This window comes from Manis javanica, chromosome 10 (genome assembly GCF_040802235.1).
Source record: "Manis javanica isolate MJ-LG chromosome 10, MJ_LKY, whole genome shotgun sequence".
Taxonomy (NCBI): Eukaryota; Metazoa; Chordata; class Mammalia; order Pholidota; family Manidae; genus Manis; species Manis javanica.
The window spans coordinates 76,361,204-76,378,738 of NC_133165.1; the positions used below are offsets into that span (position 1 = coordinate 76,361,204).

At 38.4% G+C, this 17,535-nt stretch overlaps 1 pseudogene; it reads left to right on the forward strand.

Annotated features, from left to right (window-relative positions):
* The first annotated feature begins 4,425 nt into the window (after window positions 1–4,425).
* On the forward strand, window positions 4,426–6,092 carry LOC108403307 (60 kDa heat shock protein, mitochondrial pseudogene; annotated as a pseudogene).
* Window positions 6,093–17,535: the final 11,443 nt, after the last annotated feature.

Sequence of the window (17,535 nt, forward strand, 5' to 3'; positions counted from 1 at the left end):
GCCTTAGCCCTTGTTCCAATAAAAGGCTTCTACTGGCAGGAGGCTTGAGCTAGTTGAGGAGGTTTGCCATTAATACAATTTCAGAGTTTGGACTAATAATTTATATTCAAAATTCCAATTTCATAACTAAGATTATGTCTGTAATCTTTAGAAAAGACATTATGTGAATTTGGGTAGTCAAAGGAGCAGATATCAAGATGATATGTATATATTTGGGCAAATCCTTATGAAGAAAAGAGTTCAGAGCCAGGGAAGGCTGAGAGAACCTTCAGACTTGGAAGCAGGTCTTAGGCCTGTCTCCCTGCAGGACACTGGGTTAAAAGTGTCACAGATGCAGAACACCTCTAAGAAAGTTTTCCCAGGCAGATGGCAATCTTTAAGTCAAAGGTGTCCATGAGAGGAGTCCTGTGTTTTGGATAAATGTCCCTTTCTAATATTCCTGCTGTGCGCAGCCACTGACTATGAGCAGCCCATTGGATTCAGTGGTGAATCCAAAAGGGCTACAACTACTGGCCATCAGAAAATCAAGCCGCCTGCTGCAGAGAGACATCTGAATGACACGTTTTTATGACCATCAAGTCATATATTAGCTTGAATTTTCACACAGAGCACAGGAAATGATTCACTAAATAGATGTTAAATGAATGGTGGGGGATAAAATGATAAGGCACTTTTATTACGTTAGGAGATATGTAATTCCAATCCCTGTGCCCTAGAGAGCCCAAGGTCCCCCAGAATCCCGTGGAGACTATTTTGCTTAACACAAAAGTGAAATGACTCAAGACCTATTCACGTAATAGGGATATGCTTAGTTCTCATTTGTTATCTACCCCCCACACACCCCCACCCCCAGGCCCCTAGTGAAGCAGCAAAAGTCAATTTCCTTGGTTAGTTTGGTGAAAGTAGGTGTGCCACCTGAGTCACTATACACTATATGCAGCTTTGAGGGGAGGGGGTTGTTTTCGCTTGCATTTACTGGTCTTGCTTCCTAAAGTTCCCAGGACATGATAATATATAACAATCTATTGTAACAATGTTCTCAAAAGTGTGAAACAATGTCTCTAGGAGTTGCTGCTTAATAAATCACTGCAATAGCAGAAACTTCCAGTATTTCTCAACAGGTAATTTACGTCTAGAAAACATGGTCATGTCCGGTTCGAACTACCTGTGCCACTGCACAGCTGCAGCCTGATGGGCGAAGCGCGGTACTTGTTCTCCCCACCCCCCAGCCCATGACATCACTGGGCCCGGACCCAGTGACAGCACCAAGCCGACGAAATGTGTGGGCCTAGCATTCCCTTTCCTTGGCTTTCCTTCCTGACTGGTCCTGCTGTTTTCTTTCTTCAAAGTTCCGTCCGCCATTTCAGGAGGAGTCAGAGTGAATCTTTGATCTCTAATAATCTAAAAGGTTTTGCAATTCCAACTTGCTTATTTCCAGACATCAGAATCCTTATTATTTTTTTAAGCAATGGAAGCCATTTTCCCTAACTCAGATTATCCTCTGGGCCAAGAGCCAGGGCGGGTCGGAGGGGTGGAGCACGAGGTTCTCCCGGAGGCGGCTGGGGCTCAGCGAGAGCCAGGCGGGCTCCGGGCTGGCGGGGAAGCCGTACGGGCCTGGGGGCGGAGGCGGTAAAGGCAGCCTGGGGCCTGGACCGCCGAGGACCAGACCCTGCCGCGAGGCCCAAGGGACCTTCCGTGGAATGGGGCGCGGAATCCCGGGGTCAGGAACGGCCACCTCACAGCCCCAGCCTCACCCTCGCGGTCCCCCCACACACTCACTGCGGCCGCTCCTGCACGGGCGGGACGGTGCGCTGAGGGTCTGCGCTGCGCGGAGGAGCTGCGCCCTGAGGCAACACGCAGGCCAACCGTGTGAACTGCGCCTGCGCCGGGGGCAAAGCTGCCGTCCCAAGGCTGCCAGGGACCCTAGGCGGCAACTGGGGCTTCTGGCGCAGGCCCTGAGACCCCAGTGCGATGTCTGCCGAGGTCCAAGGCCGCAGCAAGCCGGGACCACACCACTGCACATGCTCCGGGCAGGTTGTTCTTTCAGGCCGCAGTGAGATGTCTAAAATTTGTCCTGCAAACGGCCACTGCCCTTCCTAGAGCTTTCCCCTGAGGAGCAGCGGCAGGGCATTGTCCTCTTTCTGACTCAGCCGTCTATCAGCACCTTGCTGTGGGGAAGTTGGTTCCGTCACCTTTGTGGCAGGGTAGGGGTGAGCTTTTAAAACGTTATTCCCTGAAAACCTTTATCAGAGACAGGTTCTGTTCTAGGACAGGGCTCTGGTTCCAGGTGGCCTTGCCTTCCAGAGCAGCTCTGATCTGACCCCTTCCTCAGGCAGGACAGCCAGACATCCCCAGCAAAGGCATGTAGGCTGGAGGTCAAGGCCACGCTGTGGAGGGGACCGTGGGCATCTTGAGTGCCCACTCCAAATGGAAAGATTTGTGCCACTACAATGGCGGATCAAAGTTTGGGGCTCCAGTTTACCTTCGCCCTGAGAAGGGCTGTGGAGGTCTGAGGGGCTCTTCTGGGCAAGGGGAAGAAGGCACCCAACTCTCCCTCTGGTTTCAGGGAACTGGGACAGAGGCCAAGAGGTCCCATATGTCTCCTCCAATACTGCCAGCTCCTTTGCCGAGGCTGGGCTGGGGAAGGGGATGGAGCGTGTCTGGCCTGGGGCTTCTCAGGGCAAATGGGAATAGAGACCACTTTAGAAGGGAGGGAAGTTGGGGGTGGTTGTTTTAAGGTTTTTGATATTTCCACTTCTTAAATAAACATGAAATATATATATATATTATATATATATATATAATATATATATATATATTACAAAACTTTTGTGGAGTTGGGGATAGGATGGGGCTGGTGGGGGGCCCGGCCTCCCCGGATTATTCTTCATCAAAGCTCTAGCTCAGAAGGAAGTTGGCAGCCAAGTACTTTTTTTTTTTCACAATTAAAATAAGCCTAGATCAACAGGTTCTCTGAGAAGCCCAGGTTCTTCAGCCTTTGTGCAGAGGTTTGGTCACCCGGATGTAGTTCTGAAGGGCCTCCTGGCCTGTGGATCCATCTCACTCTCCACATCTGAAATGTCCACCGGTTCCCCAGGCTGCTTACTCAGCATCCAGATGAATTGCTCCTGTTACTAATTTCCTGCGAGAGCTGGTGGTTGGTTCTTCTGGCCCACGATTAAATCAAAGGATGTGAATGCATCTCAACTCATTTATAACATCCCACAGCAAAAACGAACTTCATAGAGTAGAAGGATATAAAGGAGCAACTGTATTTCTGAGGCAAAATTTTTGTTTGCTCACCTATGTTAGCAGGTATAGGCTGACCTTTAGTAGGTACTTTTATTCATACATTATAACAAATTTCTGACTGAACTTTTTTGTAGAAGGCATGGATGTAAACTCTGGGAAAGCAACAGTGAACAAAGGAAAAAACTCCGGCTCTCCTCTTATGCTTACATTTGGTTTGGAAAAATGAAACGAAAATTAAAGTTATGAAAATAGTACTTTGATGTTATGAAATGTATATATATAATTTACACACCATACATATATATACATTTAAAAGCACATATATATGTAAAATACTGGCATTTCAGACTTTGGAAAACAACCATTAATGTCTTTGGTTAGATACTGGAAAAATACAAAACATTTTACAAAGTCATTTATTAAGAAAGTAGATTTTACTATAACAGGGTAGATAAAGCCATTTTTAACTAATGAACTTTTAAACATTATTTGTTTGAAAGCATACTGCATGCTTTTCTCCATGGAAAATAAGATTCATTAAAACAACATTAATTATTAGTAATAATATTTTGTTTGATATAAAATACAGATGCCTTCTTAAGACTTGATCAAGGACACTGTTCACACACTAAGAAGCAATAGTCTGGGTTAAGGCCAGAAAAGCACTTTGATTAATGAATTAATGAATATTATTTGAAAGAGTTTATATCTTTTAAGTTTTCAATACACTGAAGGTTCTTTGCTCTATTTTTTAAATTAAGTCAGCTTCAATTCAGTTCTCAGAAAACTGAGGGTAGATAAAAAACTTACTTCTTGATAAGTCAGGGATAATAACTGAAATTATATATTTATATTGTATATATATATATATATATAGTATATTTTATTTGTAGGCTTTAGAAGTTCTTAATTTGCAACTGCAAAATTTGACTCTATTTCACTCAATAGAAAATTGTGCTCAAATATATGTACTCTAAGGGTTTGAAGTAATCTTTATAATATCCTTATGAGATGAATTTTACCCATCTAGGCATTCTCTTCAAGTGTGTTCAAACCTAAATTAGGATACCTCAGGATTAAATTAATAATAACAAGATAAAGAATAATTAGTTTTCCCTTGCCTGCCACAGAGGGCCTACATGGTCCTGCACATCCTGCAGCCTTTCCACAGAAATGCTCGGATTACCTGCAGTCTTTTGCCATATAAGGCTGGTGACCAAGGCAGTGGCTACTCATCTCACAAGGTTTATACCAAAGATGTAAAGTTTGGTGCAGATTCCCAAGCCTTAATGCTTCAAGGTTTATACCTTTTAGCCAACACTGCAGCTTTTACTATGGGCCAAAGTGAACATTACTGAACAGACCTGGGAAAATCCCAAAGTTACAAAAGATACTGTGACCACTGCAAAATCCATAGACTTAAAAAATAAATATAAAAATATTGGTTGGAAACTTGTTCAGGATGTTGCCAATAACATAAATGAAGAGACTGGGGATGGCACCACTACAGAGCCTGGGCTGGCATGCTCTGTTGCCAAGGAAGACTTCAAGATTAGCAGAGATGCCAGAAGTCAGGGGAAGTCAGAAGAGATGTGATGTTATCTGTTAATGGTATAATTGGTAAAATATAAGAAGGAGGCTAAACTTGTGACACTCCTTGCTCAGGTTGCCACAATTTCTGCAAATGGAGACAAAGAAATTAGCAATGTCATTTCTGATGCAGTGAAAAAGGCTGGAAGAAAAGGTGTCATAACAGCAAGGGATGAAAAAACACTGAATGACGAATTAGAAATTATTGAAGGTAGGAAGTTTTGTTAAGGTTCTATTTCTCCAAACGTTATGAATACATAGAATGGTTAGAAATGTAAATTCCAACTTGTAGGTGTTGCATTGAGTAAAAAGAAAATTTCCGTTGTCCAATCTATTTTATCTGCTCTTGAAATTGCCTTTGCTCATCATAAGTCCTTGTTCTTATTGGTGAACATGTTGATGGAGAAAAATCACCCATTTGGAATAGACAAGAAGTTGACCTTCCGGTTGTAACAGCAGACTGTAGAAGGTTGTAGACTTCTTGGATTTGATGGCAATAAAAAGAACAAGGTTAATGACATGGCTGTTGCTCCTGATAGTGCTCTGTTGGTAGAAGGATTAACTCCAAATCTTGAAGATGTTCAGCCACATGACTTCTGAAAAGTTGGAGAGGTCATTGTGGCAAAACATCTTCTTAAAAGGAAATAGTGGGAAAGCTCAAATTGAAAAATATATTTAAGAAATCATTCAGCTGTAAGATATCACTACTAGTAAATATGAAGAGGAAAAACCCAATGATCATCTAGCAAAACTTTCAGAGCAGCTGTGCTGAAATTTGGTGGGGGCAAATGGTGTTGAAATGAATGAAAAGAGAGATGCCTTCCATGCTCCATGAGCCGTTTCAGAAGCCATTTTTCTGAAAGGGATTTGTGGTCTTCTCTGATGCATTCCAGCCTTGAACCCAGTAACTCCAGCTAATGAAGATCAAAACTGATATAGAAATCATTAAAAGACCACTAAAACTCCTGCAGTGACCATTGCTAAGTGTATAAATGGTGAAGGATTTTTGATAATTGAGAAGATTAAGCAGAGTGTCTCAGGAGTTGGTCATGCTTAGAGATGATATGAGTGTGATGGAAAAGGAATTGCGGATCTAACTAAGGTGCTAAGAACTGCTTTAGTGGTTGCTGCTGGAGGGGCCTTCCTGTTGACTAGAGCAGGAGTGGTAATCACAGAAAATCCTAGAAAAGGACCCTGGAGTAAGCAGAATGGGTGCAAAAGGAGGTGGTATGGGAGGTATCATGTTTTAATTCCTAGAATAGTGCTTTACTATTATTAATGAACTATGAGAGGAAGTTCAAGGTAATGCTCTTCACCAAAAACTTCAAAGAAGTCAGTTGAAGGGAATGGATGAAGGAAAGCCTGGCTGGTGTTTAAGAAAATCATTATAACCATTAGTAAGTGGTTTCGTTGACAACATATAATGGTTTACAGCTGCTATCACCTACAGATAATTTATTTTGTATTTTTTAATAAAAGAGATTTGTAATGTTCCTGATAACTGATGCATGAGCCCTGTGCCAATGCCCTGCTCTCAGCTTAAATCACTGAGGCATTTTTACTACTATTCTGTTAAAATCAGGATTTTAGGGCTTGCCATCACCAGATGAAAAGCTAAGAAGCAGCCTTCCTGTGGTGCATAATATCTATACAGAATAGAGAACGAGTCAATTATGTGACATTTGTGTAATAAAAATATGTTTAGACTTAAATAAATGAAATCTAGTTTTATTTGTGAAGAAAATCATATTCAACTTTTGGTATAACTATAAATATTTCCATTATATATGTGAATTTTGTTAGGAAATGAAATAGGCATTCCTGTTGATTAAAACTGTGGATAACATGGAACTACAATATATTATGGTAGGTAAAAAAACTGAGAAATTATTTCTGTGCATTGTAACTTATTCTAGCAATTAATATGTTGCTTAGATTGATTACTAATGTAAAAGATGAAAATCTTTTCCTCATATTTAGAAATAAATTTTCATGCAATAAAGGAGAAGTCACATATGTACAACCCTCAAAACAATCTACATATACTAAAATATTAGATTCAACTTTAAGCATTTTAATACCTTTAACACCTTAGGGTTATTTAATCCCTATTATGCCAGTGAGAAAATTAAAATTGAGACTGTCAATCTTAGCAGAATTTAATTATTGAAACACCAGAATGTCTGCCACAACCCTTTATTCATTTTCAATAAATAAAATGTAGTATATTACAATTTTTCCAGTACTACTGAAGACTGTTTCATATCAGAAATAATGGCAGAGGAAAGACAGTTGAGGAACATATTCAAAGATCATAAAAAAGTCTTCCTAACTTTTTGATGTGATGGATTTATTATCTTGATTGTGGTGATGGTTTCACAGATGTATGTATGTCAAAACTCTTAAAATTGTATACTTTAAATATGCAGTTTCTTGTATATAAATTATACCTCAATATATCTGTTAAAAAATGCTATATCCAGTAAAATAATACTTCAAATATAAAAGTGAAATGAAGACCTTCCCACACAAACAATGACTGTGAGAATTTGTTGTTGATAAATCTACCTTACAAGAAATACTAAATGAAGTTCTTCAAATTAAAATGAAATGACAGCATACCATAAATAGGAAGATATGAAAAATACCAGAAATGATAACTATATGAATTAATTAAGTCTGGTGAAGGTTGTCTGAGGCTAGAAATGGAAGAAGAGAATAATTTTTTTTTCTTTCTGTTTTTTCCTTTTACATAAATAATGTAGGGGAGATTTTTACATCAAATTTGGTGGGGAGTGCATTTTTTATTGAAGGATAGTTGACATACAATATTATATTGGTTTCAAGTATATCTACATTATTAAATGTTCACCCCAGTAAGTGTAGTTATCATCTGTCAACATACAAAGATATTACAATATTATCCACTATACTCCCTCTGCTGTACTTTCATCTCTGTAACTCATTTATATTATAATTGGAATTATGTGTTTCTTTATCCCCTTTAGGAATTCTTTTAGAGAATATCTCTTGACTACAGATTCATTTAATGAATCTTCTTCATCTAAAGATGTCTTCGTATTACCTTTACTTATGCAGGTATTTTTTCTGGATATAATGGCAGTTCTTTTTTTTTTTTTTTTTTTTTGAGAGGGCATCTCTCATATTTATTGATCAAATGGTTGTTAACAACAATAAAATTCAGTATAGGGGGGTCAATGCTCAATGTACAATCATTAATCCATCTCAAGTCTAATTCTCGTCAGTCTCCAATCTTCTGAAGCATAAGGAACAAGTTCTTACATGGTGAACGAATTCTTACATGGTGAATAAATTCTTACATGGTGAACAGTACAAGGGCATTCATCACGGAAACTTTCGGTTTTGATCACGCATTATGACCTATAAACATTCAGGTCAAATATGAATATTCGTTTGATTTTTGTACTTGATTTATATGTTGATCCCACATTTCTCCCTTTATTATTATTATTATTTTTATTTTTAATAAAATGTTGAAGTGGTAGGTAGATGCAAGATAAAGGTAGAAAACATAGTTTAGTGCTGTAAGAGGGCAAATGTAGATGATCAGATGATCAGGTGTGTGCCTATGGACTAAGTATTAATCCAGGCTAGACAAGGGCAGCAAAACATCCACGGATGCAGAAGATTTCTCTCAAAGCAGGGGGGGTGAAGTTCTGAGCCTCACCTCTGTTGATCCCCAAATTCTCACCTGATGGCCCCCCTGTGACTGTGCCTGTCTTAGGTTGTTCCTCCCTTGAGGAATCTTACCCGTCTCTGGCTAACCAGTCCTCTTCCAGAGCCATACAGGGAAATGTAAAGTTGGTAAGTGAGAGAGAAGCCATATTGTTTGAAAAGGTTAGCCTTTTACTTCTTTGCAGATTTATGCCCTGTGGCTTCTATGCCCAGCACTTGTCTCGAGGTATCTTTACCACCTGGAGGAATTATGATACTCGGTAAATTCGATATGAGGCACGAATTCTATTTAAGGGTTGTAATTAGGAAGAAAGAAGAAAAGCTACAGATGTAGCATATGGAAGGAAACATGGGAGGATAGATTATTTCTTTGACATATCTTCTTGTAGAGTACCTTAAGTATGTATAGGTTTTAAACTACTAACTAATTTGCACACACATATTAACATAATAGGAATATGGTGACATAAACAAAGCAAATCTATAATTACCATCCATCTCCAGTGAAGCCAAGAAAACCATTTAGGCACCCTAGGCATTTGTGAAAATTTGTCTATGATATGATGGATATTGTCCAACTGTACTTGAACCGTCTGAGAGAAATCAGACAAATTAAAGCAGCCCATTTCTGGGATCTGTTCACATCCCATATGTTCTTTTAACCGTAGATAGTCTATAGCCATAAGATTTTGGAGTGCTACACCTTGCACCCCTCCCAACTCCTGGTTGAGTTCCAACAGTACAGATCCGGTCAAATTCATTGTCTCACTGTATGCACATGCCAGCCTAGACATCTCCCTCTTCATTCCTATGGCATGTCCAGGAGACGGTGGGCTGGATGCAGCCACAACCGCAGCATCATCCGGATCCATGTGGAGGCTTTTGGATGATCATACCCTGGCACAAGTCCTCCAGAGAGTGCTGATGCCGGAAGCTCCTCCTCATATCGTATCTTAGTTCATTTTCTGGGTATCCAAGCTAGGCCTTGATCTTCTGCATAGAAACAAACAGACCCTTTGCCCACACTTTGACATGCCCTCTATACCACTGTGCAGAACTCATTGGAGATCAGCACACAGTAACTGCTTTTTTTTTTCTTTTTTATTAAGAAAAAGGAATATTATCAGAAAAGAGTACCTCCATAGCTGATCATCTGACACCCTTTAAGTGATCAACATTAAGGATATTTAAAGCATGCGTTGATCTTTGATTTACCAATAGTTTTATCCTATCAAGGAGTAATCCCCCTTTTCTTTCTTTCTTTCTTTATTTTTTTTTTAATTTTTAATCTCTACTTACATGAAGAATACTATGTTTACTATGCTCTCCCCTTTATCAGGTCCCCCCTAACAACCACATTACAATTACTGTCCATCAGCTTAGCAAAATGTTGTAGAGTCACTACTTGTCCTCTTTGTGTTGTGCAGCCCACCCTCCCCTTTCTCCCTCCCCCCTGCATGCTAATCTTAATACCGCTCTTCTTCTTCCCCCCCCTTATCCCTCCCTGCCCACCCATCCTCCCCAGTTCCTTTCCCTTTGGTACCTGTTAGTCCATTTTTGGGTTCTGTAATTCTGCTGCTGTTTTGTTCTTTCAGTTTTTCCTTTGTTCCTATACTCCTCAGATGAGTGAAATCATTTGGTATTTCTCTTTCTCTGCTTGGCTTATTTCACTGAGCATAATACTCTCCAGCTCCATCCATGTTGCTGTAAATGGTAGGATTTTTCCACCTCTTATGGCTGAGTAGTATTCCATTGTGTATATGTACCACATTTTCTTTTTCCATTCATCTACAGATGGACATTTTGGTTGCTTCCAATTCTTGGCTATTGTAAATAGTGCTGCGATAAACATAGGGGTGCATCTGTCTTTCTCAAACTTGATTGCTGCGTTCTTAGGGTAAATTCCTAGGAGTGAAATTCCTGAGTCAAATGGTAGGTCTGTTTTGAGCATTTTGATGAACCTCCATACTGCTTTCCACAATGGATGAACTAATTTACATTCCCACCAGCACTGTAGTAGGGTTCCCCTTTCTCCACAGCCTCACCAACATTTGTTGTTGTTTGTCTTTTGGATGGCAGCTATCCTTACTGGTGTGAGGTGATACCTCATTGTAGTTTTAATTTGCATTTCTCTGATAATTAGCGATGTGGAGCATCTTTTCATGTGTCCTCTTGGCCATCTGTATTTCTTTTATAGAGAACTGTCTGTTCAGTTCCTCTGCCCATTTTTTAATTGGGTTATTTGTTTTTTGTTTGTTGAGGCGTGTGAGCTCTTTAAATATTCTGGACGTCAAGCCTTTATCGGATGTGTCATTTTCAAATATATTCTCCCATACTGTAGGGTTCCTTTTTGTTCTATTGATGGTGTCTTTCGCTGTACAGAAACTTTTCAGCTTAATGTAGTCCCACTTCTCATTTTTGCTGTTGTTTTCCTTGCCCAGGGAGATATGTTCAAGAAGAGGTCACTCATGTTTATGTCTAAGAGGTTTTTGCCTATGTTTTTTTCCAAGAGTTTAATGGTTTCATGACTTACATTTAGGTCTTTGATCCATTTTGAGTTTACCTTTGTATATGGGGTTAGACAATGGTCCAGTTTCATTCTCCTACACGTAGCTGTCCAGTTTTGCAAGCACCATCTGTTGAAGAGACTGTCATTTCCCCATTGTATGTCCATGGCTCCTTTATCAAATATTAATTGACCATATATGTTTGGGTTAATGTCTGGAGTCTCTAATCTGTTCCACTGGTCTGTGGCTCTGTTCTTGTGCCAGTACCAAATTGTCTTGATTACTATGGCTTTGTAGTAGAGCTTGAAGTTGGGGAGTGAGATCCCCCCTACTTTATTCTTCTTTTTCAGGATTGCTTTGGCTATTCGGGGTCTTTGGTGTTTCCATATGAATTTTTGAATTATTTCTTCCAATTCATTGAAGAATGTTGCTGGTAATTTGATAGGGATTGCATCAAATCTGTATATTGCTTTGGGCAGGATGGCCATTTTGACAATATTAATTCTTCCTAGCCATGAGCATGGGATGAGTTTCCATTTATTAGTGTCCCCTTTAATTTCTCTTAAGAGTGACTTGTAGTTTTCAGGGTATAAGTCTTTCACTTCTTTGGTTAGGTTTATTCCTAGGTATTTTATTCTTTTTGATGCAATGGTGAATGGAATTGTTTTCCTGATTTCTCTTTCTATTGGTTCACTGTTAGTGTATAGGAAAGCTACAGATTTCTGTGTGTTAATTTTGTATCCTGCAACTTTGCTGTATTCCGATATCAGTTCTAGTAGTTTTGGAGTGGAGTCTTTAGGGTTTTTTATGTACAGTATCATATCATCTGCAAATAGTGACAGTTTAACTTCTTCTTTACCAATCTGGATTCCTTGTATTTCTTTGTTTTGTCTGATTGCCGTGGCTAGGACCTTCAGTACTATGTTAAATAACAGTGGGGAGAGTGGGCATCCCTGTCTGGTTCCCGATCTCAGCGGAAATGCTTTCAGCTTCTTGCTGTTCCATATAATGCGGGCTGTGGGTTTATCATATATGGCCTTTATTATGTTGAGGTACTTGCCCTCTATTCCCATTTTGCTGAGAGTTTTTATCATGAATGGATGTTGAATTTTGTCAAATGCTTTTTCAGCATCTATGGAGATGATCATGTGGTTTTTGTCTTTCTTTTTGTTGATGTGGTGGATGATGTTGATGGATTTTCGAATGTTGTACCATCCTTGCATCCCTGGGATGAATCCCACTTGGTCATGGTGTATGATCCTTTTGATATACTGTTGAATTCTGTTTGCTAATATTTTATTGAGTATTTTTGCATCTACATTCCTCAGGGATATTGGTCTGTAATTTTCTTTTTTGGTGGGGTCTTTGCCTGGTTTTGGTATTAGGGTGATGTTGGCTTCATAGAATGAGTTTGGGAGTATTCCCTCCTCTTCTATTTTTTGGAAAACTTTAAGGAGAATGGGTATCATGTCTTCTCTGTGTGTCTGATAAAATTCCGAGGTAAATCCGTCTGGCCCCGGGGTTTTGTTCTTGGGTAGTTTTTTGATTACCGTTTCAATTTCTTTGCTCGTAATTGGTTTGTTTAACTTTTGTGTTTCTTCCTTGGTCAGTCTTGGGAGGTTGTATTTTTCTAGGAAGTTGTCCATTTCTTCTAGGTTTTCCAACTTGTTGGCATATATAGGTTTTCATAGTAGTCTTTAATAATTCTTTGTATTTCTGTGGAGTCTGTCGTGATTTTTCCATTCTCATTTCTGATTATGTTGATTTGTGTTGATTCTCTTTTTCTCTTAATAATTTGTGCTAGAGGCTTATCTATTTTGTTTATTTTCTCAAAGAACCAGCTCTTGGTTTCGTTGATTTTTGCTATTGTTTTATTCTTCTCAATTTTGTTTATTTCTTCTCTGATCTTTATTATGTCCCTCCTTCTTCTGACTTTAGGCCTCATTTGTTCTTCTTTTTCCAGTTTCGATAATTGTGATGTTAGACTATTCATTTGGGATTGTTCTTCCTTCTTCAATTGTGCCTGGATTGCTATATACTTTCCTCTTAAGACTGCTTTCACTGCGTCCCACAGAGGCTAGGGCTTATTGTTGTTGTTGTCATTTGTTTCTATATATTCCTTGATCTCTATTTTGATTTGTTCATTGATCCATTGATTATTTAGTAGCATGTTGTTAAGCCTCCATGTGTTTGTGAGCCTTTTTGTTTTCTTTGTAGAATTTATTTCTAGTTTTATACCTTTGTGGTCTGAAAAATTGGTTGGTAGAATTTCAATATTTTGGAGTTTACTGAGGCTCTTTTTGTGAGCTAGTATGTGGTCTATTCTGGAGAATGTTCCATGTGCACTTGAGAAGAATGTATATCCTGTTGCTTTTGGATGTAGAGTTCTATAGATGTCTATTAGGTCCATCTGTTCTAGGGTGTTGTTCAGTGCCTCTGTGTCCTTACTTATTTTCTGCCCGGTGGATCTATCCTTCGGGGTGAGTGGTGTGTTGAAGTCTCCTCAAATGAATGCATTGCAGTCTATTTCCCTCTTTAGTTCTGTTAGTATTTGCTTCACATATGCTGGTGCTCCTGTGTTGGGTGCATATATATTTAGAATGGTTATATCCTCTTGTTGGACTGAGCCCTTTATCATTATGTAGTGTCCTTCTTTATCTCTTGTTACTTTCTTTGTTTTGAAGTCTATTTTGTCTGATATTAGTACTGCAACCCCTGCTTTCTTCTCACTGTTGTTTGCCTGAAATATGTTTTTCCATCCCTTGACTTTTAGTCTCTGCTTATCTTTGTGTTTAAGGTGAGTTTCTTGTAAGCAGCATATAGATGGGTCTTGCTTTTTTATCCATTCTATTACTCTGTGTCTTTTGATTGGTGCATTAAGTTCATTTACATTTAGGTTGACTATTGAGAGATATGTACTTATTGCCATTGCAGGCTTTAGATTCGTGGTTACCAAAGGTTCAAGGTTAGCTTTTTTAGTATCTTACTGCGTAACTTAGCTCACTTATTGAGCTGTTATATACACTGTCTGGAGATTCTTTTCTTCTCTCCCTTCTTATTCCTCCTCCTCCTTTCTTCATATGTTGTGTGTTTTGTTCTGTGCTCTTTTTAGGGGTGCTCCCATCTAGAGCAGTCCCTGTAGGATGCCCTGTAGAGGTGGTTTGTGGGAAGCAAATTCCCTCAGCTTTTGCTTGTCTGGGAATTGTTTAATCCCGCCATCATATTTAAATGATAGTCGTGCTGGATATAGTATCCTTGGTTCAAGGCCCTTCTGTTTCATTGCATTAAGTATATCATGCCATTCTCTTCTGGCCTGTAGGGTTTCTGTCGAGAAGTCTGATGTTAGCCTGATGGGTTTTCCTTTATAGGTGACCTTTTTCTCTCTAGCTGCCTTTAAAACTCTTTCCTTGTCCTTGATCCTTGCCATTTTCATTATGTGTCTTGGTGTTGTTCTCCTTGGATCCTTTCTGTTGGGTGTCCTGTGTAATTCCATGGTCTGTTTGATTATTTCCTCCCCCAGTTTGGGGAAGTTTTCAGCAATTATTTCTTCAAAGAGACTTTCTATCCCTTTTCCTCTTTCTTCTTCTTCTGGTATCCCTATAATACGAATATTATTCCTTTTGGTTTGGTCACATAGTTCTCTTAGTGTTGTTTCATTCCTGGAGATCCTTTTATCTCTCTCTATGTCAGCTTCTATACGTTCCTGTTCTCTGGCTTCTATTCCTTCAATGGCCTCTTGCATCTTATCCATTCTGCTTATAAATCCTTCCAGGGATTGTTTCCCTTCTGTGATCTCCTTCCTGACATCTGTGATCTCCCTCCAGACTTCATCTCACTGCTCTTGCTTTTTTCTCTGCATCGCATCCCATTGCTCTTGCATTTTTCTCTGCATCTCTGTCAGCATGTTCATGATTTTTATTTTGAATTCTTTTTCAGGAGGACTGGTTAGGTCTGTCTCCTTCTCAGGTGTTGTCTCTGTGATCTTTGTCTGCCTGTAGTTTTGTCTTTTCATGGTGATAGAGATCGTGTGCAGAGCTGGTACAAGTGACCACTGGAAGAGCTTCCCTTCTTGTTGGTTTGTGGCCTTCCTCATCCCCTTCACAAGGTGTTGGGTTCTTGCAGGTGTGGATGTGGTCTGGATGTTGTCCTGTGTCCTGTGGGCTCTATTTTAGGAGTATTTTTCTTTGTTATATTTTCATAGCTCTATGTGTTTTTGGGAGGAGATTTCCACTGCTCTTCTCATGCCGCCATCTTGGCTCCGCCTCCCGAAGGGAATGATTTTGAATGAACACAAAAACAACTCTTTGAAGTGACGGTAATGTTCCAAAACTGGATTATTCTGATGGTTGCACACATATATAAATTTCTAAAATTATTGAATTGTTTACTTAAATGGATGATGAATTTTATGGTAACTAAATCATACCTTAAAAAAAGCTATTTAAAAACATCAGCCTACCATATTTACAAAATTATAAGCAAAACCAAATGATCATATTAGTATATGCCTAAAGGCATTTGACATAATTCAATATGCATTAATGATAAAATCTCTCAGCAATTTAAGAATAGAAGGAAATATCCTTAACCTGACAAACATCATCAATAAAAAACTTACACCTAAACTTATACTTAAAAAAAGACTAAATAGTTTCCTCCTATGACTAGAAACCTGTCATAAATATCTGGTTTCACTCTTTTATTTAAGATTTCACTGCAAGTTCTAACCAATGTGATAAACAAGAGAAATAACGTACATACAGACTTGAAATGAAAAACTAAAACTGTTTATAGTCACCAAAGACATACTTGTTTATATAGAAAGTATCAAAGAATATACCTGAAAGTTCCTAGGAATAAACAAAAAAATTGTTAACAGAATGTAAGATCAATATACTATATTGATTTTATTTATTCTGTATATTTCAGTGGCCAATCAAAAGTGAAAATAGTTACCTTTAAATTGTTCCAAAATTTAGGTATTTTGGTCAAAATATGTGTAGGATTAGTATGCTGAAAACTACACAAAACTGACAAAATAAATAAAATACATAAATAAATGGAGATACATCATGTTCACTGATTTGAAAGCTCAATATAATTAAGATGTTAGTTCTCTAAAATTGCTCTATTGATTAAAGAAACCCCAATCAAGTGTCAGTAGGACTTCTTGCAGATGTCTACACTCTAGATATAAATTGTTTATGGAACATAAAGTTACTAGATAGTCAAAATGATTTTGAAATAGAACAAAGCTGGAAGTTTCAACATCTGATTTTTAAGTATAACTACATTAAGCTACAGTAATCAAATGAGTATAATCTTTGCAAAAGAATTGACATATAGTGTAAAACATCATAGAGTCTAGAAATAGACGGACATAAACAGTCAATTTTGACAAAGGTGCAATGGTCATTAAATGGGAAATGGAGAAATGATAGTCTTTGCAACAAAGTGTGCTACAATAAACAAATATCAATATAAAAAACTGAACATCAATATCTGCCTTTGTAGGGAAGGAAAACTTTTCCATCTTTCCATCTTCTGTTTAGATTTTCAGGGTTTGGGCTCTGTCAGTGAAACTGGCTAAAGACAGGTTAATGAGAGAAGAAGAACAGAAGTTTAATAGTAGGTGCATAGTACTTACAGGTGGGAGTACCCAGAAAGGAGTAACATGAAGAGTTGGTTAGAACTTGGATTTATCTATCATCTTAGCCTAAAACAAATGAAAATGGTTTTGGGGCTTCTGACCAGATGCAACAAGTTATGTGAAGGTAACCAGGAAAATAATGGTAAACAAATATTGTTTAGTAAGGTTTGTTTTGCAGCTTTAAGTTAGTGTTTTCTCCATTGGTAAGAGTTGTTGTGAGTCCTTCTTTTCACACTCCTCTTCATCATAGACATTTCTACAACTGGAAATTTCCTTAAGAGATGTAAATTTATATAAAGGAAAATCTTTGCTGTTTTCAGAACTTTTCCTGTGTCAGCTGGCTCTCAGTGGTCTTTAGCTCAAAATAAACAATATGCCAAAGAGGCTTATTTTGGGATGGCATATTCTGATACCTTTCACCTTATACTTTATATAAAAATAATTCAAAATGAATAAAGATGCAAATGTAAATGTAAGACTACAATGTTCTTAGAAGAAAGCTAAAGAAAAGATCTTCATGACCTCAGTTTATCCTACCTGTTCTTTGTTAAAGCATCAAAAGTGTGCTTGGTTAAAGAAAATGATAATTGGGCTTCATCAAAATTAAAAATTTTTGCTCTGAGAAAGACACTGTTAAGAGAAAAAAGAGATAAGCTAAAGAAAATATTTTCTCTGTATTTGTTGAAGGACAATGTGTTAGATAGTTGAATGATAAATCACCCCTGAAGCTACACTGACAACAAATATGCCCATAAAAGATGCCCAACATCATTCATCAAGGAAAAGTACAGATTAAAACCTCCATGCTGTAGTGCTGCA